This window comes from Carassius gibelio, chromosome B22 (assembly GCF_023724105.1).
Source record: "Carassius gibelio isolate Cgi1373 ecotype wild population from Czech Republic chromosome B22, carGib1.2-hapl.c, whole genome shotgun sequence".
In the NCBI taxonomy this organism is placed as follows: domain Eukaryota; kingdom Metazoa; phylum Chordata; class Actinopteri; order Cypriniformes; family Cyprinidae; genus Carassius; species Carassius gibelio.
Window position 1 is genome coordinate 12,285,597 of NC_068417.1, and position 22,060 is coordinate 12,307,656.

Below are 22,060 nucleotides of genomic sequence, written 5' to 3' on the forward strand. Positions count from 1 at the left end.
GGATTGTTAGGAGGCCATGATGGTCAGAGGTCACACCTCTACTCTTTTCGAAAGACATCCTGGGATTTTTAATGACCACAGAGATTCAGGACCTCGGTTTAAGGTCTCATCCGAAGGACGGTGCTTGTTGACAGTATAGTGTCCCCATCACTACACTGGGGCGCTAGGACCCACACAGACCACAGGGTGAGCACCCCCTGCTGGCCTCACTAGCACCTCTTCCAGCAGCAACCTAGTTTTCTCAGAGGTCTCCCATCCAGGTACCGCCCAGGCTCAGCCCTGCTTAGCGTCAGTGGGAAACTGGTCTTGGTCTCCAGGGTGACATCGCTGCCCGGTACTTGACTTTGTGTAAATTTGATGTAGTGACTAATATGAGATTGATCCCTAGGTTTGACGAGAAAGATGTCGAACGCTTCCTTTTGTTATTTGAGCGTGTGGCCGATGCAGGAAAGTGGCCTGATGAGGAACGTACGCTTATGTTGCAGTCTGTTTTTACAGGCAAAACTCAAGAAGCATATGCATCTCTTGGTGTAGAAGATGCTAATGATTATTTGACCATTAAGAATGCAGTGTTGAGGGCATATGAATTTGTTCCAGAGGCCTATAGGCAAAAATGTAGGTCCTGGAAAAAAAAAAGATAGTCAAACGCATGTTGAGTTTGTACATGATATTTCCGTTTATTTCAGTCGTTGGTGTACTGCTTCTGACGTGAAGACGTTAGATGATTTGAAGGACTTGATGTTGCTTGAAAAGTTTAAAAACTCAGTTTCACAAAGAGTAGCAACATATATTAGTAAGAAAAAACCTGACACCGCATATGAGGCAGCCATTATGGCTGATGATTTCTTTCTGATTCATAAAACCTCTTTTGGAGAAAGTGTTCAGAAAGAATCTTATGATCCTAGCAGGTCTTCTAAAATAGTGCGTGCTTCATCTGATCGACTACGTAGTTTCTCTGTTGGAGAGAAAGACAGAGAAAACCAGTGTAATTATTGCCGTGCGTTTGGTCACTGGAAGAATGAGTGTCAGTCTTTAAAAGCAAAATATGTTGCTAAAGCTTTCTGAAGATGGCATTGATCACCCAGTTGGATTCTTTTTTTTAGAAAGTTTAGTGCTTACCAACTTAATTATTCTGTGATTGAGAAGGAAGCACTGGCTCTCATTTGGGATTTGCAACACTTTGAAATTTTTGAAATTTTCATCTGTGGGACCTTTGGTGGTTTTTACTTATCATAACCCATTAGTTTTTCTTCATTCATTACAGAACCCTAACCAAAGGTTAATGAGGTGGTGTTTGTTTTTACAGGGATACCTGTTGGATATTCGCCATATTAAAGGCACAGAGAACACAACTGCTGATGCTTTATTGCGTATTCATATAGTCTAATATTATAGGATTTGTCATATTTTCCTTGTCTTTATATCTATTCTTTTTTTAAATTGCTTCCTAGGCGCCAGGTTGCTGGAAGGAGTTGGAGAGTTAAGACTACTTTGTTCCTTTTTTTTAGGGGGGGGGGGGGGGGGTTGTGTGACGAGTCCCTCGTTACTTCCACTAAGACCGGTCAGTGGGTGTGGTTGGAAGGCTCGTCAACGGAATTGTGTACACCTGTTCCTTCCCTATATAGTTTCAGCTCTGTTTGGTGTGGAGTGTGATCTCCCGGTTGTTTGGTTTTGCTTTGGCTATTTTGAGGTTATGATTAGTTTAACTCGGTTCTGTGGGACGCTTGGACCACTTGTTTGTTTGACGGAATTGTGTTTTGGTTTGTTGATTTCTTATTTTATGTTCTTTATATTAATAAATATCTTTGTTGTAACATACCAACCTGACTATGTCCTCCTTCCCATTTGTCACAGCTTTGAGCCGGTCATGACAATACAAAGCATTGCTGTAGGTGCAATAACAAAACCAGGCATAGAAGCAAATTTGCTTAAATTTCAAAATCAATCAGTGCACATAAATAATACATACATAAATATCAATATTTTTGCCTATAGTGTTTGTATTAAAAAAAAAAAAAAAAAAAAAAAAAAATAGGCCACAAAAGATTCCATTTTTATTTATATTCTTGGTCCATTTGATCGGGCAAATGACAAATTCACAATTATTTATACCACATTCATTGGACTACATGTTTAATTTGAACACTAATTAAGAAATGACAGATTTAGGCCTAGTTAATAATGCGACCACAAGCATTTTAAAGAAACTGCATTGCTTTTGTCCACCATTTCTACAGTCTAAAACCGAAAGTACAAAAAATAATCATCCACGATATATAAAGAGGATTTATATAAATAATTTTATTTATATATTAATCTGATGTGTAAAACTGCCCTGAATAAAATAAAAGCCAATATTTTGAAATGTTGGTGAAAAGATTTGGAAACGTGTCATTTTTCATCTCGGAAACGTAAAAGATTGAAAATACAGACACAAATTGATGTATTACCAAAAACGAGAAAAGTGAACAGAATGATCACTGTATCGCTTCTCATCATTTTAACTGCTGATGCTACTCTAGTCTCTTGCAGATACAGAGTAGTTCTTTCACTTCGCTGTAATGGAGTCTTTGATGGTTAGACTACTTTCTTTTTCCGGTATCAGCGGAGGCGGGGAAACACCCCAAATGCATCATTTGACTTTATTTCTTCTTCTTCTTCTTGGTTTTATGGCAAGTTGCATTGTTTCTCAGTCTGTGCAACGCTTCACAATTCAGTTTTCAGACCGTATGGTGCAAATGCAAAAATGTAACCAAATATTTTCTTCCAGTTACTTCACAAATTAATAATTGTCATTTTCTCTCATTTTTTCAGTTCACTAAATTGTGACTTAAGAAATTATCATTTGAATAAAAATCTATTTTTTTCTTCTCCAATTTATAAAAAAAATAAAAAATCTAACAATTTGCAATGTAGGGTGTACCATTAGCACAGGGGTGTGTCTTCTGAATGTTTCACAAACGCTTACAGAGCCTTGTATACTAATATTACATTGACGTTGGAGGACACACCTTATTAATAATCAACATATAGTCTACTACAGTATTTAGACAACCAGAATAGCCCAGAATATGGAAGCAAATTGCGTTAAATTGCATGTTAAATGTCAGAATAAGAATGCAATGTACAAAGTTTCACATGAAGAAATTTCCTTCCTTCGAAAACTATTCCACACACACACACACACACACACACACACACTCACATAACCACTGGAGAGGTAGGCTAAAGATTTATTCATAAACATCAGCTGCGGAAATCTGTCTACATATATCTCTGTGTAATATTTGTATTGTAAAAGCTACATTTGATTATAGATGTTTCTAAAATATTTGCATATAGTTTTGTTCAGCATCATTACCACAAATTATGTAACTCGGCGGGCAGCTGATGCCATTGCCACTTCAAAAGTCCCGCAAGTCTGTGGCAGGCAGCAACAACTGTGTCTGTGGAAATTGGCAGCAGAGTGTAGCAATGGAGCAAAGCAACTTTATAATGTTTTTCAAATGTTAAAGCCTGTGCACCTCAAACATTACACTGATATATGCATTACGTTCATTTTCTGGGCTCTTCTGCTTTTGTGTAAATAGTAGGCTATGCTTTATTAATAAGGTGTATGCTTATTGACGCACATTTGAGGTCTTGGAGTCTTCACTGATGAGCTGATTAGTTGAATCAGGTGTGTTTAAATAGGGACACATCTCAAATGTGCAATGTCGGGGGTTCTCCAGGCCCAGGATTGGGAAACACTGTCTCAATGCATTAAACCATATTAAAAGTTTTCATATATTGGGTTTCATAGGGAGAAAAAGGCTTAACTTGAGATTTTGCGAGTTGCGTTCATAGTCTGGTCACATCTCCTTCCCAGTAGGCCAGGCAATATAGTTTGCAACATTAATACAATGTATACCATATTTGGCCATACTTTTACACCGTCTTCTTCCATTAAAACAAAGGGAGGATTCTTAGCTGTAGAATTTGGTGTATGTAATTGCTGCTTAAGTGGAGATCTCTGACTCAATACAGTACATGAGAGAGCAAAAAAAAAATAAATACTCATTTTTAGAAAACAGCCTCTTAACTTATATACTGTAATTAAAATATAGATGCAAAGCATTGCTGTATAGGTGTAATAACAAGACAAGGCATAGAAGCAAATTAGCCTAAATTTCGAAATCAACCAGTGCATATAATTAAATAATACATACCTTAATATCAATAATTTTGCCTATAGTGCTTGTATATATATATATATATATATATATATATATATATATATATATATATATATATATATATATATATATATATAAAAAATTATGCTGAAAAACAATCCATTTTATTTATATTCGTGGTGCATTTGAATGGGCAAATGACAAATTCACAATTAATTATACCACATTGACTGAACTACATGTTTCATTTGAACACTGATTAAGAAAAATAATACATGCCTACTTGTAGCTTTAACAAGAGTTAAGCGATCACAAGCGCTTTAAAGAAACCGCGTCACTTTCGTCCGCCATTTCTACAGTCCAAAACAGGAAAAACTAAAAATTATAATCCATGATACATAAAGAGGATTTATATAGGTTTTATTTATATATTAAACTAATGTTTTAAACTGTCCTGAATGAAATAAAAGAAAATATTTTGAAATGTTGGTGAAAAGATTTGGAAACGCGTCATTTTTCATCTCGGAAAACGTAAAAGATTGAAAATACAGACACAAATTGATGTCTTACGAAAAACGAGAAAAGCGAACAGAATGAGCACTGTATCACTTCTCATCATTTTAACTTCTGATGTCTTAGAGATAGTCTCTTGCAGATACGGAGCAGTTGTTTTGCTTTGCTGTAATGGTTAGCCTACTTCCTTTCTCAGCCTACTTTCTTTTTCCGGTCTCAGCTGAGGGGGGAAACCACAACTGCATGATTTCCCTTTGATTCTTCTTCTTGGTTTTATGGCAAAGTTGCATTGTTTCACAGTCTGTGTAACACTTCACAATTCAGTTTTCAGACCATATGGTGAAATTGTGTCTTAATTGTAACCATATCACTAAACACACCTGATGAACACAGTCACAGATCTGATGTTTTTCTTAAATATTGCACACAGTACAAAACTGCAGCTCAGTTCAATCTTTAAAGCCCTCGATTTCTAAACATACACTCTGCTTACACATGTAAAACAGCACAGATATATACACAACAGATTACAGTATCGCGTGAAGCATCCGTCATCAGTCCCTCTTCAGATCAATCAGTCATCATTTCAGTGTCATTGTTTATAATTATAATGTGGCAAATTATGGTCATGAATTATTTAAAATTAAAACAGATTCACTTTTGTTGAATCTGCCATATTTTTTACAATATGTTGTTTTGCATTTATTGTGAAAGTTATTTTGGAAATGCTCTGGATGTTTAAAAAAGACTGTTAAATAAAATCTATTAAATTAAAACTAAAGCGAGAAGTGATGTCATAAAATGAATATGATTATAACTTACCAAGCAGATGAAACAAGCTGAACAAAACAAACATGCGAACCATGTTCAGATAACAGCACTTGACGTGTCTGAACACTTGTGTATGTGTCAGACTGAGAACCCACAGGACAGTGTTAAACTGCAACAGTGTTGCATGTGATTCATCCACCAATCATATTTGAGCACCACTCACTCACTAAACATGCACACACTTCGGCTTGCATTGGTTATAAATATTCAGTTTTATATATATATATTTTAGGGGTGTGCTCCTGGTCAAGACAATCTCCTGAACTCCAAACTGAATGTCAGAATGGGAAAGAAAGGTGATTGATAATATATATTATTTGCAGTAATAAATTGTCCCCTTGGAATCATAAGGTTCTCTCTGCATTCTGAGTAGTTTCGAGATAGATCTTCAGAGTTTTTGCTTTCCATTTGACTGTATTGAAATAAGAGTCCCTAAATAAGTGTACACATTTAAAAAAAAACACACAATGTAAATAAGCTGGCACAGAATAATATGTGAAAAACTCAGTTTTGACAAAAATGTCAGACAGAACCTTACAATTCCAAGAAGACAAAATTGCAAATATTTTTTTTTGCTTGTTTAATATTTTGCTCTTGAAAGTATAAAATGCCATTGTAACAGGTGTTTATTATAACTGTTTTTCTGTAAAAAACTAATATGTATGTGAAGAAAGGACTAAAAACAAATCTCCATGTGTTCTGTGTGCATCACAGTTGTGGGTGAACTGGTGTCATGAGCAAGTTTAGCAGGAGCAGGTAACGGATAATAACTGCTTGTTTCCACACAAAATAAAAGAAAGAGCACTGAAGCAGCAGCAGACTGACTCCAGTGTTTATTTCACACTTCACCACACAACACAACACACAATACAACACACACCACACAACACAACACACAATACAACACACAGCACACAACACAACACACAATAAAACACACAACACAACACAGGTGTGCAGTATCATCAGATCACACTCACACAAACCACGGGTTTGAATATAGAAATGCAGAAGCTTTTTTAGTTTGTTTTTTTAACCCAACAGATCAAACCACATCTCCTGAATAAATAAATAAAATGAAAATAAAAGATATATAAATAATTAATCAAATGAAATATTAACGTCTATTCAGTGTTTGACCACCAGATGGCCACAATACACCAGATTCCGGAAATAAACCCTTAACATTAGTTTAGAAGCCAGAACAGAGTGCGGGATGACTTTTCTTTTTTTCTTTTCTTTTCTTTTCTTTTTAAATGTTTAAAATAAGATATGTGGTGGTGGCTCAATACTTTTCTTTAGTATGTCCTTTAGGCATGTAATGATAAAATAAAAATAAATAAATAAATAATATATATATATATATATATATATATATATATATATATATATATATATATATATATATATATATATATGACATATTCACTGAAATACATGCAACAGAACATCAATGAGACACGTTGATGTTGTTTAGCTGCTGTTCTGTAATAATCCTCCAGATGGCGTCATTAATCAGTTCAAACAAAAACAAACCACTGATGATCGATCAGTAAACTCTTATTGTCAGCTTGTCTCTGGTATTAATTCCGTGTGTGTAGAATTTATTTATTCATTTATTTATTTATTTATTCATTTATTTATTTATTTATGTATTTATTGTCAGAGATTCATCAGTCCTGCTTATTTCTTTACCTTCTGTGAATCGTTGTTGTCTTCCAAGAGAATGATGAAGTGATCCCATAACTCATCCCATAATCCAAATGACATTTGTTTGATGGAGACTGTGACTGATTGGGACATCAATTAAGTGTAGTGTAAAAAAGGAAGCTGCCTATTAATGTAATGGTCAGGTTATTGTTCTCCAGTAGGTTTTACTGTGATAACTGCTTGTAACTACAAGGTTGATGCAACCTCAAGTGCTTTTCTAAATAAAAAAAATATATATATATATATATATATTCTTTAAATTATAATAGCGTTATAATATAAAGTGTAATATAAAGTATAATAAAAGTGTTACACTTTACTGTACATCTCGTTATTAACTGGATACTGTTGTAATCACAGGGAGGCCTATAACACTGTTAATTACTCTCTCTTTACCTTGTGTGATTCATATTTTTCCTACAGATGGAGAAAGACAGAACACAGTCTGAAAGCATCAAAACATCAGTGAGAAGCTACTCCATCATTTCCACTGAACTAACACATATATTAGTATATTATTCTTGAGACGCTAAAATGAGCTTTAGTTGTGCTTATTAATGATAAAACACTTTTATCTGTAATGGGAATATTAATCACCCGTTACTGTAAGCTTATAATGTCACAGAGTCATACTATCTGACTGGTTTGTCATTTGTAATCATTAATGTTAGAAAATCATATTTTAGCAGAGAAGCCCTGCAGGCCCTGACGGCCCACCACTGCTTAAATGCTGTTGTAGTTTCGTTTCTGACGGTGTTCACATCTGCGTTCATTAGGATACATCACACAGAGAATAAAAGGTAATGAGGGACCTGCGCTCTCTACACACAGCGTAAGGGACCAACTCCCAGGTGAAGCATCATCCCAGTAATTACAACCCCAAATCAGAAAAAGTTGGGACAGTATGGAAAATGCAAATAGAAAAAAGAAAGAAATGATTTCTAAATTTACTTTGACTTGTATTTCATTGCAGACAATATATTTCATGGTTTGTCTGGTGTTCAAAAAATATTTTTAAACACACAATATTTCATGGTTTGTCTGGTCAACTTCATGTCATTTGTAAATATGCATCCTTTCCTGTCATTCAGACCTGCAACACATTTAAAAAAAAGTTGGGACAGGAGCAATTTATGGCTAGTATTGAGGTAAAATGGTTAAATAATGATGTGATTTGAAACAGGTGATGTCAACAGCTGATTGTAGTTATGATGTGGTACAAAAGCAGCATCTAAGAAAGGTCTAATCCTTTAGGAGCAAAGATGGGCCGAGGATCGCCAGTTTGCCAACAAATACGTGAGAAAATTATTGAAATGTTTAAAAACAATTTTCCTTAAAGAAAGATAGGAAGAGATTTGGAAATTTCACATTCAACATTGCATAACACAATTAAAATATTCAAGGAATCTGGAGGAATTTCACTGCGTAAAGGACAAGGGCGCAAGCTTAAGCTGAACAACCGTGATCTCCGATCCCTCAGGCGGCACTGCATCAAGAATCGTCATTCATCTATAAGCGATATCACCACATGGGCTCAGGACTACTTTGGCAAACCTTTGTCAAGTACCACAATACGTAGTTACATCCACAAATGCCAGTTACAACTGTACTGTGCCACAAGGAAGCCCTATGTTAACAGTGTCCAGAAGCGCCGTCGACTTCTCTGGGCTCTGAGGCATCTGGGATGGACCATCACACAGTGGAAATGTGTACTGTGGTCAGATGAATCAGTATTTCAGGTATTTTTTGGGAGGAATGGATGCCGTGTGCTCCGGACCAAAGAAGAAAAAGATCATCCAGACTGTTACCAGCAACAAGTCCAAAAGCCAGTGTCTGTCATGGTATGGGGTTGTGTCAGTGCCCTTGGCAAAGGTAACTTGCACTGCTGTGAAGGCACCATTAATGCTGAAGGTACATAGAGAAAAAATAGAAGAGCATTCATAAAATAAAAATCATGCATGCACTTTTTATGTGTGATAAACAGTCACTTTTGTCATAACTTTTGCAGGTTCTATAACGCTTGCTATTGCTCCTGATCTTTTTGTAGCAAATAAATAAATGAATAAATAATAATAATAAAAATAAATAAATCACCCATCATGACATGTGGGCCTAAAGTAGAAGGCTGAGGACTGATTATTTCAGGGACCTTGTCTCAGGTCCATTGTTTCTGTGTTACCTTTGCTATTATATTTACATTTAAAACAATAATTTTGTATTTCTCTTGAGCAACGGTCCTATTTTGTGCAAATAAATATGTCTCCTGACAGTTGACACCCAAGTGGTTTCCAATTTTGTCAGCTTTAAGGCTATGAATGATTCAGTATAAACATTTTAACCCTTTGATGCACACGCTATGAAAACCCCTTCTAATGCACAACATAGGTGAATGATGCATTACTTTTCTGTGTTGAATTTACATAACGTCAGTAAACAGACATAGTTTTGTTCCAGTTTTGCTATGCTCAAGTCTTCTTTGTGTCCCCAGCCCAGGAATCAGATGCATCAGAACAACAAAGCATAACTGTACACAACTGCAGAGGTTTTTCCCAGAAGTCAAACATGGGGAGCTGGTAGGACCAAAAGAGATTGAACTACTTATAAGCCACCGAGAAGGAAGACTAGCCCCGCAAAGAGTGAAGGTTGTAGGGGATCTTGTCTTATGGGACCGTCCTTTGGGAAAGACAGTGGGCGGTGCACATCCAGACCTATTTGAAGAAATAGATGTAGAGACCCCAATTTGTTACGGCCAGCTCGTAACCGCAACAGAGATGGGACAGCCACACCACTGAATTGATATAATTAATATTTATTACAAAATCTAGGGGTTTTCACAATACAAAAGGCAGACAACGATCGATCCCAAAGCGAGGCAACCCGAGGCCAACCGGAGATGATGTCTACTCTCCGTGCCCCACTCATTGCATGAAACCATGATATTTATCTCCACCTCCTAATGGGAGTCAGGTGTCCTGTATCTCTGCGGCCGCCTGCAACACAAGGAAAAACAAAACCAAATACCAAGAAAGGAACACACCCATACCCATTACACTGCATATGAGTCAAAGACACATTTTGCTCGCTCAATGAGAACAGCCGCAGTAAAATATGAGGAGACAATGGGAGGACCTGAATTGCAAGCGGAGTCTAAGGCTGCCCAACTACTTCAGGAAGCCAGAGCTGAGACAAATATTGCTGCTGCTGGCAACCGTGAGTTCTTGGAATGGTGGAAATGGGATAGCATTGGGGCAGCTTGTGAACCGATGTGTGGAGCCTGTCGCTGTGGAAACTGTCAACCAGGTGGTAAGGAGATGACACTGGCAGAGGAAAGAGAACTTGAGATTATAAAAGAGTCTCTTACCTATGTAGAGGGAGATGTGCACAGCAGTTCTCCTCAATGGCATTCAAAATACCCCTGGGCAGAAGATCCAGCTTCCCTTCCCAATAATAGGAGTGGAGTTGAGGCAAAATTTCTGAGAACAGAAAAGCAGCTGAGGAGGGAGCCAGAGTGGCAAATTGCTTATGCAGCTCAAGTCCATGAAATTGTGGAGCAAGGAGCAGCGATCAAGCTAACTGAGGATATGATCAATAGCTGGAATGGACCAGTGTGATATGTGAGCCACTTAATTGCACCAAATCCTCACTCAGTTACTACTCCAGTGAGCCTGGTATGGAACAGCAGTCAGAAATTTTAACGAGTGAGTATGAATGATCTTCTTCTGAAGGGTCCAGATGTTCTTAATCCCATCAGAGCTCTCCTTCTAAGGTTTAGAAAAGGGGTTTATGCTGCCCTTGAAGATATCAGGAAAATGTACAATTCTGTATGGTTGGAGGAGAGATAATTGCAACTACATTGGTTCCTGTGGAGAGATGATCAGAGTGAAGAAATAGGAGAATATGCAATCACTAGAGTTAACATTGGTGATCGACCAGCAGGGTGCATTGCACAGCTAGCCATGCGAGAAACTGCAAAATTGACAAAATTCTCTCATCTACATGAAGCACGCAAAGTTATCGAAGCAGATAGTTATGTAGATGATATTTTAACATCCCACAATCATCTGGAAGAGCTGGATAAAATAATTGAAGGTGTTGAGGAGATCCTAAGAGCTGGAGGGTTTTTCTTGAAGCACTGGGTGCGGTCAGAACAAAGTTAGAACCCTGCTGATGGTGAGAAAGTCGGCAGCAGAAGACCGAATTCTGAAACTACCAAACCAGCTGAGGGACAAGGACAACAAGGCCCTAGGACTTGGGTATCTAGCAGAGGAAGATAAACTTTACATCATGACCTCAATTAAAAATGAGAGTAGGACAAAACCTCCTTAAAGAGGAGATTAGGGCCAAGACTCCTAATCCTTTGACTAGAAGAGAACTATTGAGTCAGGTAGCAGGGCTGTATGCTCCGATTGGCATGGTCACACCTGTTAAGCAAAAAGGGGCTATCCTTGTGCGAAAAGCATTTCAGGAAGTAGGATGTGGAAACCTGACCATGGGATAAACCACTGTCAGAAAGTCTCAGAGAAGAAGGCATTAAATTGTTTGAAGAGTATGTTCAGCTTGGCAAGATAAAGGTCCTCAGAGGATTAACACCTGCAGGCTGGAAAGGAAAACTACTGGCAATAACATTATCTGATGGAAGTGATAAGACCTATGGAGCTGTAACATATTTCAGGTGGGAAACAGACCAAGACACTGAGGTGAGGCTAGTTGAATCCAAGGCTAAATTGACTCCTTTGGATCAAAAGGGAGAAGCAGTTAAGGCTGAAATGTGTGGTGCAGTGTAAGCAGCTAGACTTAGAAAATATATTGAGAAGCATTGCCAAGTGGAGATTGACCAATGGTTCCATCTGGTCGACAGCCAAACAGTGTTGGGAGCTATTCAGCGGGTTAGCTATGGCTATCAGTCCTTCTTTGCAAATAGAATTGGAGAGATCCAGAGAACTACGCCTGTTAAAGATTTGTGGTGGATCCCAGGTGACTTAAACATTGCAGAAATTATCACAAGCGGATGCAGTCCAAAAGAGCTCAAAGAAGATTATGCATGGCCCATGGGAGAGGGCCAGTGTTCCTGAAATGGCCAGTGGAAAAATGGCCAATGAAGTCAGCTGCTGAGGTTGCAATTGCAGCAAGAGAGAGTATTAACAAAAGCCAAAGGAAAGCATTGTCTTTAGTTCTTACCAGGAGCCTGGCCAAGGAAAAAGAGGGTGCCATTTCCTTGGAGGAATGTAAAGTAATGGATCATATGGATGGAGGAAAAGCTGAATCATGGCATCCCACTGTAGACTCCGGTACCTCTGCTAAGGGAAAGAAAAGGCAGAAGGATGTTTCATAGGGAGGGCTGTTTGATGGTTTAGTAACAAGTAAGTTAATCCATGTGGAAAAATTCAACAGATTGTCCAGATTGGTAAGAGTTACTGCTTGGGTGCGTAGAGCGGTCAAGAAGTGGTTGGAAATGAAAAGTAGTTGGAGGCAAAGTCTCTGGTAGAAGGGCTTAAAGAACCTGTCTTGACAGGACATGAACAGGAAAATGCTTATGTAGACCTCTTTCTAGTTTCCCAGGAGAATGTGATCTTTCCTAATACTACCCTCAGCAGGTTGGCTGTGTACAAAGATGGAAACTATTGACTGTTTGTGGAAGAAGAATTCAGACCTTCAATGAGGACAAAACTGCAGTCCCAATCTTACCATATAATGCATATGTGTCTAAGCTTCTGGCTCAGGAAGCTCATAAAGTAAACCATGAAGGAGTGGCTGGAACTTTGTTAAGGATGAGAAGAAAAGCTTGGGTGGTAAAAGGCCGCAGATTGGCAAAGAAATCTGTCAACTACTGTGTGATCTGCAGAAAGGCAAGGGTAAAGCAATGCCAACAGATTATGGGAAACCTTCCATCAGAGCAGTTTGAACCGGCTGCACCTTTTGAGTTTCCAACTCTGGATTTGTTTGGGCCTTATGTAGTAAAATATGAGTTAAAGAAGAGGACGGGACTGAAAGTTTGAGGAACTGTCTTCTGTTGTATGGCATCAAGAGCTATTCATACTGATATTGTTAGTAATCAATCAACAGAAGGATTTATGCCGGCATACCAAAGATTTACAGCTTTAAGGGGACATCCAAGGAAATTGTGGTCAGACTCTGGGTCAAATTTTATTGGGGCCAAGTCTGTTCTTGAAGATCTTCACCGGTTCCTAGAACAACTAGACAAGTTAAAGTTAGAAACTGAAGCAGCCAAGTATAGCACAGAGTGGTCTTGGAAAATTCATCTTTGCAGATTCCCCTCACAGAAGTGGAGCAGCAGAAGCAGCTGTCCGTCTGGTTAAGCGAGCCCTCCAGAATCTGGGATGTAATGGAGTTATGACATGGGGGGGAATTTCAAACCTTTCTTTACACTGCAGCTAATTTGGTCAACGAAAGACCAATGGATGCAAGGACACAAACTCGAGAAGACTGCGTGGAATACGTAAGTCCAAACTCTCTTCTTTTGGGACATACTGGGAAAAGAGGAGATCAAGGAAGTTTTGAGTTTGAAGGTTATCCATACAAAAGACTAAGAGTTATCCAGGAAAATGTCAACAAGTTCTGGAGAAGATGGTGTCAGTCAGCAGGGCTTAACATATATGTAAGAAACAAGTGGCATACTAAGGAGCGAAATGTTGCTGTGGGAGATGTGGCATGGCTGGCTGACCAGAACGCTTTAAGAGGCCAGTAAAAGTTGGCCAGAGTCATCCGTTTAAATGTAGACAAGAAAGGAATAGTAAGGGATGTAATGGTGAGAGCATTTCCCAGCTACCCAGTATCAATGGTTAAACCAAGTCGAGCAGAAAAGACCAAGGATGTCAAACCGGTGAAGAAACTATGTAACAAGATCCCAGCTACAATTCTGCACCGAGATGTTAGACGCTTGGTGGTTTTGATTCCTGTTGAAGAACAAAGAGAATCAAGTCCTGCCAAGATGTGTGTTTGTGTGTGTGTGTGTGTGTGTGTGTGTGTGTGTGTGTTTGTGACCTCCTTGGGTCATCTGACCAGTAGGTCAAGTGGGAGGTGTTAAGTTCATTTAGGAATTGAGTGAGATATATTCCTCAAAAGCAGTAAATCTATTGGTTGTGAACCCGCAGTATAACCTGGAGAAATTCAGGAAGCTGATTGGCCATCAAAACTTCACATGTTAAATTGAACCAGGTGTTTTTTGGTGATTACACAGCAAAATCCCCAGTGTTAATTTAACACTCTGAGTGTGGATTATATAAACACTGAAGCAGTGTTAAAAGTAACACTGAAGCAGAGTTGAAGTTAATGAGATAATTAAGAAGTTAATTGAGTTATGATTGAGCATTATTGAAGACACCTGATGTTAACAAGCAGACTCACCAAACGAGAAAATCACAATTTGTGTGTCACCATTATAGTGGTCAGTGTTTGCTTTAGTTGGGATCTTGGCTTGTGACTTTTTAAATTAAAAGTTTGTGTGTCAAGCCAAGAGCAAAAATCACTGGGTGTTGATGATTATGTTTTAATGTAATTGTTGCTTGAACTTAATTATTGAACTCTTTTACAGTCTCTTCTCTTCTTATGGATCATTATTGATTGTAACAGCTTTAATTACACAACGAAAGAGTCTGTATTTTCTATACATTTTGTAGGCATCTCTTGTGATTCTGTGATTCAGATTTTTTTTTTTATTAAAGAGTTTTAATTTTAGGCACACACAAATAACAAGAATCAGCATATGAATCTCAAAAACGGTGACAAACAGCATATCCAGATAAACAGATCTACTCTGAACATCACAAAACTAGATACTAAAAATTCACATAAAAACAGCAAAAATAAAATATAGTTAGAATAAAAAGTTAAAAAGACAGATCAGCTCATAATTTATTCATGCCGCAATGCATGATGGGAGCCATGGATGAGTTTTTATTGGCTACAAAATGCTTTTTTGATGGTCACCGTTGTTGTGATGCTCACACTGATTCTTGATGTCTGTGTGTCTAAACTAAAGAACTCTTTCTTTATGTAGAACTAAGTTTTAAAAACATGTCATATTATGGCAAAAATGCTGGATCACTTTTTATCCATCTTATTTATGTACACAGTAAAGAAACCTGAACTCAGGCATTCAGGTCAATCCATGACAATTAGTCCAAACCACAATCAATACTAGGGCTGCACGATTAATCGCATGCGATTGTCATGCGTGTCTTTGTCAGTAAAGCCGGCTCTGTGATTAGCAGTAAATGTCCACCACCTGGTTTCAAATGGAGCGGCACTTCCCAGCTAGAATTTTCTTTGTTCTAAAATGTTCTAAGAACATTCCCATGGATTGTTCTAACAATGTTTTTAGCGGGTAGTTTTATTTTTGTTCCCAGAACGTTCTCTCAAAAGATAGGATAACGTTCTCTAAAAACATTCTACAAATGTTTATCAATAACATTATTAGAACATTATTCCATAACATTCTAATTAAGATTTAAGTGGATGTTTAGATGTGGATGTTGATGTCTGTTTAAAAGTAATAGCTTGGTTTGATGTCACCATAATGCTGGTAAGTGTTGGCTTTAGTTGTGCAATTTGACACTTGACTTGACGGTGTTGTTTTTTAGCTGCTGTCATCTTTATTTTGGCTAAAACAGCAAACGAATATGTGGTTCAATGGTGCTGTTTGCTTGCTGATGATTGATATGTCTGATTACTTGTTTTCACCCAAGCTACTGTGTGGTGTTAGTTAAGTATTATTTATTAAAGTGACTCAATTGTCAACAACCTGACACCCAATTGAATTTAAAGCAGATAATTTCAAAAATTAAAAAAAAAAATTTGTCACACAAACATCAAGATTCAGTGTATGAATCTCAGCAATGGTGACATGCTTTATGCTGCAATGTATTCTGGGTACATCATGCAAAACTCATCCATAGCACCCAGAATGCATTGCGGCATGAAGCATGTCACCATTGTTGAGATTCTTACACTAATTCTTAAGGTCTCTGTATGTCTAAGCATCCTATGGTTTGAAGTGACTCTAAAACAATGTAGTTTAAAAAGAAAAGATAAAAATAAAATAACATAAACTGTCAGGACCCTGTGTATTGCAACACATCTGCTATAGTCACTAATATTAAATTAATAGCGTAGAACAGACTCCTGGTAAAATCAGTTGATCAGATTGTTACATTAAGACATCTTTAATATCAGCCAGTAACCAACATTATCGAATGACATCTTTTTCTCAATGTTTTTGCTGTAACAGGTATAATTAGAGCAGCTAAATGAACGCTAACACTGAAAAGACTCATACTTCCTAAGTACTGATCAGCATAATGGTGACATCAAACTAAACTATAATTTTCAATAAACCATCAACATCTCTGTTAATCTCAATAAGAACTTTTTTACATTTATGACAGAAATAAATCTTGTTTATAATAAGTGAAGATTGTCATGTTTTTGGAGTATTTACGATAGAGTTTGACACCAAACAGAGGTTGGGTTTTCACTTTCAACCAACATCTGACTTCTGAGCAATGTCAGTCCACATCTAGTGTGATGGGAAGCCGTAATTCACTGACAAGCTGTGCAATATCACGTTCATAATCGCAGATTAATCGCATGCGGTTATGAACGCGATATTGCGTAGCTTGTCAACGATCTGCGGCTCTGTATATTAGGTGCGGCTCCATTTGAAAGCAGCTGATGGACATTTACCGCTAATCACAGAACCATCTTTACTGATGAGACACGCATGACAATCGCATGCGATTAATCGTGCAGCCCTAATCAATACCATAAGATTGCCTTTGCTGTGGTCTGTCTGTATGGTATAACTCAGTTACCACAGCCACACAAAATCTAAAGTTAATAACTGAAGGGTCAAAGTACCAACTAAAGCAAACACTGACCACTATAATGGTGACACACAAATTGTGATTTTTCTCGTTTGGTGATTCTGCTTGTTAACATCAGGTGTCTTCAATAATGGTCAATCATAACTCAATTAACTTCTTAATTATCTCATTAACTTCAACTCTGCTTCAGTGTTACTTTTGACACTGCTTCAGTGTTTATATAATCCACACTCAGAGTGTTAAATTAACACTGGGGATTTTGCTGTGTAGTGGTGAGCAGAGGGATCTCTGTTGGCAAGGTGAATGTGCTTCTCCTACCCAAGTTGGTGGTGATACTGATACTGGAGAAAGATTGCTAAAGCATGTATGGATGTAACCATTGAGTTTGGAGTAAACCAAATGCTGAGACGGCGGTGAAAAGCCACATTGTGTTCAACTTTATAGAAGCTACTGGTAGGATAAAGACTCTTTTATTGAACATAAACCATTTAAAAGACCAATTGTGAATGTCTTGCAAGTTGTTTATTAATGCTAGAGGGTTTAGCATTTAACATGCTATCTGGTCATGTGCAGTAAATGCATTTGATTTAGTGTTAAACCGGTTTGTACTGTACTTCTGATTTGTGAGTTTTCTATTAACATTGGTTGTAATCTAAACAAGTTAAAACCTCTTTAAATGACTGTATTACTGTGTGTAGTGACTCATATTTATATAGTCTCTGTTTAGGTTATTAAGCTAAGCATCTGAGTGAAGCATCTGAATTGAACTTTGAAAATAAGCAGTGGAAGACCAAGTTGCTGTTGAAAGATTTTAATAAATTGCTTCGATGAAGAATCAGATGTTTTGAGTTATTCCATGCATCCTATGAAGTTGATTGGAGCCTTGTTCAAGTTTGGGCAGACATTGAGGCTGAGAATCTCTAGATAACTTGACACCTATGTTGTGCATTAGAAGGGGTTTTCATAGCGTGGGTTAAAATGTTTATACTGAATCATTCACAGCCTTAATGCTGACAACATTGGAACCACTTAGGTGTCAACTGTCAGGAGACCTATTTATATGCACATAATAGGACCGTTGCTCAAGAGAAATACAAAATTATTGTTTTAAATGTAAATATAATCGCTAAGGTAACACCGAAACAATGGACCTGAGACAAGGTTCCTGAAATAATCAATCCTCAGCCTTCTACTTTAGGCCCTCATGTCATGATGGGTGATTTTTTTTTTTTTTTTTTTCTGATTGTTAAAGAAGGCTGCGTGTTTCCTGCATGCTGAAATAGTAACCGCTATCAGAGTAAATGAATGCATCATTCAATGGAGCTCTGTAGATCGCGCTGTTGGTTTGAGTAGCATATCTTTAATTTATGAAGTGGTTTTATAGTGGGTAAAAATCTCTTTGTATATTGTATATTTTGTTTAACAATTTAATTTGCCTGGTTTAACTTTGGTAATTCACGATTTGGATTGTTTAGATACTTTTAAATGCTATGAAATATTGCTTAGAGTTAATTGTGTATACATGACTTAAATTCTCTGACTACATGATGAAAAAAAACTAAATTACATACATACAAAATAGACTACATAACACCTGAAATTAAACATCTGATCAAGAGGAAAAAGCAAGCATTTCGGAATAATGATTTGATGGAACTGAGATCAATACAAAAAGTCCTGAGGAGGGAATTGAAGAGGGCACGAGAGGAACACAGTAAACGAGTTAGGGAAGCCTTTTTAACGAATAACCCAAAACAATTGTGGGACAAATTGAAAGATATGACTAATATGAAATCTAGTATGAGGGAATTGAATATGGAGAATGACTTGAATAAGGCTAATGATCTTAACATATTTTATAAACGTTTTGACTTGAATTGTGAAACAAATGTGACCTGCTGCAAAGAGCTATCTATGTCAATACCATGTGACCCAACAAAGGATAGAATAATAATTAACCCGAAAGATGTCACTGCAGTTTTTAAAAAGCTGAATAGTAATAAGGCTAGTGGACCTGATGGAATTTCATCTTTTATTTTGAAAACATTCTCGGATGAACTAACTCCGGCTTGGTGCCCCTTATTTCAATTTTCTGTGGATACATGTAATATTCCAACTATCTGGAAAACATCAATTGTCATTCCGTTGCCCAAAAAATCATGCCCACAGCAAAATGATGACTATAGACCAGTAGCATTGACATCTATAGTGATGAAGTCATTAGAGCGTATAATGGTTTGTAAGTTAAGGAGTGAGGTACAGCATCTTTTGGACCCATACCAATTTGCCTATAATAATGGCAGGGGTACTGATGATGCTTTAATTACAACTGTAGATTCCATCTTAAAGCACTTGGAAAATCCATCAGGTTATGTTCGTTTATTATTTATGGATTTTAGTTCTGCATTTAATTGTATTCTTCCGCAGATAATGTGAAGTAGACTACAGCAGATGGAAGTGAACCCCTTTATTGTTAAATGGTATGGCTCTTTCTTGACAGAAAGGAAGCAGCAGGTGAGAGTTAACTCCACTCTTTCTGATATGATTAGTGTAAGTACAGGTGCCCCTCAGGGCTGTGTAAGTTTGCCCTTACTTTTTATATTATATACAAATGAATGCAGAACTATCGGTAGGAATAATTGTATTATAAAATTTTCAGATGATACGGCCATACTTAGCTTACTCTACAACAAATCAGACATTGGTGTTTACATACAGGAGATAGAGGAGATGGTTAAGTGGTGCAATAAGCATAACTTGCTCCTTAATGTTAATAAAACCAAAGAAATGATTTTTGACCCTAGGTCTATAGGCGATCAAAGCCCTATTATAATTGAAGGAGTACCGATTGAACAAGTAACAACATAAATATATAGGGATTCAATTAGACAAAAAGTTACAGTGGTCAAATCAAGTGGAGTATGTTTCCTCAAGAATATGTCAGCGTCTACATTTCTTAAGGAAACTAAGAGTTCATGGTGTTGACAAGGATATTATGTTACTATTTTATAAGGCAGCAATTGAGTCTATTGTCCGATATGGTTTGGTAGCTTGGTTTGGTAACCTGTCAGTTAAATTAAAATCACAGCTCCAAACATTGATTAAACGGGCGGGAAAAATAATTGGACGAGTGCCACCGACCACTCTTAATGAGCTTTTTGAGGAGGCGGTGAAGAAACAAAGTTAAAAAATTACTAATGATCCGAATCATGTCCTTTACAGTGAGTATGAGATGATGCCCTCAGGTAGAAAGTACAGGTTACCAAACTGTAGACTGAATAGGTTTAAATGTTCATTTGTACCACTTTCTATTAAAATATTGAATAAGAATAAATAAGGGGTGTGGGTTGGTGGTAAATTATGTGTAGGGGAAGTATGTTGTGTTATATGTATATTGTGTGTATCTGTTATCCCGAATGCCCAAAACAAATTTCTCCGTCAGGAGACCATAAAGGCAAATCAAATAGTTTGATTATTAAATGGCAAATATGGTTAAAAGCACAGGTTAGTTCATAGTCTCTGTGTTAGAATCCAGTAAATTAAACTACACATGCGTTTAAAGTTAATATGATCTATTTATTGTGTATTAAAAATGTAAAGCTAATGATATTTAAATGCATTGTTATTGAGCTGGGTAAGATCTACCAGCTTTAATGTGAGATTTAACAACTGTGCAATATAGTAGGTCTGGTGAAATATTCATGGTTTAAATTCATGGTTCACTAACTTAAGCTACTGATGTTTGTGTAAAAAAAGTAATAGAGTCATTTTAAATCTGTTAAGTTATGCATTGTATTGGGTTTGTTGGTGATTTTACAATGTTTGTATCTTTAAAGGTTTTTCACCTACATAGCTTAATGCTATAAGCCAATAAATGGATGAAAGAAATTCACAAGGCCTATTCATTGAGTGGAATCCAGTTTAATTCTTCTAATAGTGAGACCTATCTTTTTCAAGTGTGTGAGAGCGCACAGTTAAAGAAAACACTTGACAGTTATAGAACCTGCAAAAGTTATGACAAAAGTGACTGTTTATCGCACATAAAAATGCAATGTGCAGAAATAAAATGCATGGTTATAAAAATATAAACAAAGTCTAAAACAAAATATAAACTCTTGGAATCCATGCTCTGGTTTCATGATACCAAGTCAAGTCAGCCAAGTTGGGTGTGAATTCACATATTTGATATAATACAAAAACCTTAAACCGAAGACACACACACATTATAATATAATGTTTCAGTGAATATACTGTGGCTGTAATATATACAGTATTGTTCAAAATAATAGCAGTACAATGTGACTAACCAGAATAATCAAGGTTTTTAGTATATTTTTTATTGCTACGTGGCAAACAAGTTACCAGTAGGTTCAGTAGATTGTCAGAAAACAAACAAGACCCAGCATTCATGATATGCATGCTCTTAAGGCTGTGCAATTGGGCAATTAGTTGAAAGGGGTGTGTTCAAAAAAATAGCAGTGTCTACCTTTGACTGTACAAACTCAAAACTATTTTGTACAAACATTTTTTTTTTCTGGGATTTAGCAATCCTGTGAATCACTAAACTAATATTTAGTTGTATGACCACAGTTTTTTAAAACTGCTTGACATCTGTGTGGCATGGAGTCAACCAACTTGTGGCACCTCTCAGCTGTTATTCCACTCCATGATTCTTTAACAACATTCCACAATTCATTCACATTTCTTGGTTTTGCTTCAGAAACAGCATTTTTGATATCACCCCACAAGTTCTCAATTGGATTAAGGTCTGGAGATTGGGCTGGCCACTCCATAACATTAATTTTGTTGGTTTGGAACCAAGACTTTGCCCGTTTACTAGTGTGTTTTGGGTCATTGTCTTGCTGAAACAACCATTTCAAGGGCATGTCCTCTTCAGCATAGGGCAACATGACCTCTTCAAGTATTTTAACATATGCAAACTGATCCATGATCCCTGGTATGCGATAAATAGGCCCAACACCATAGTAG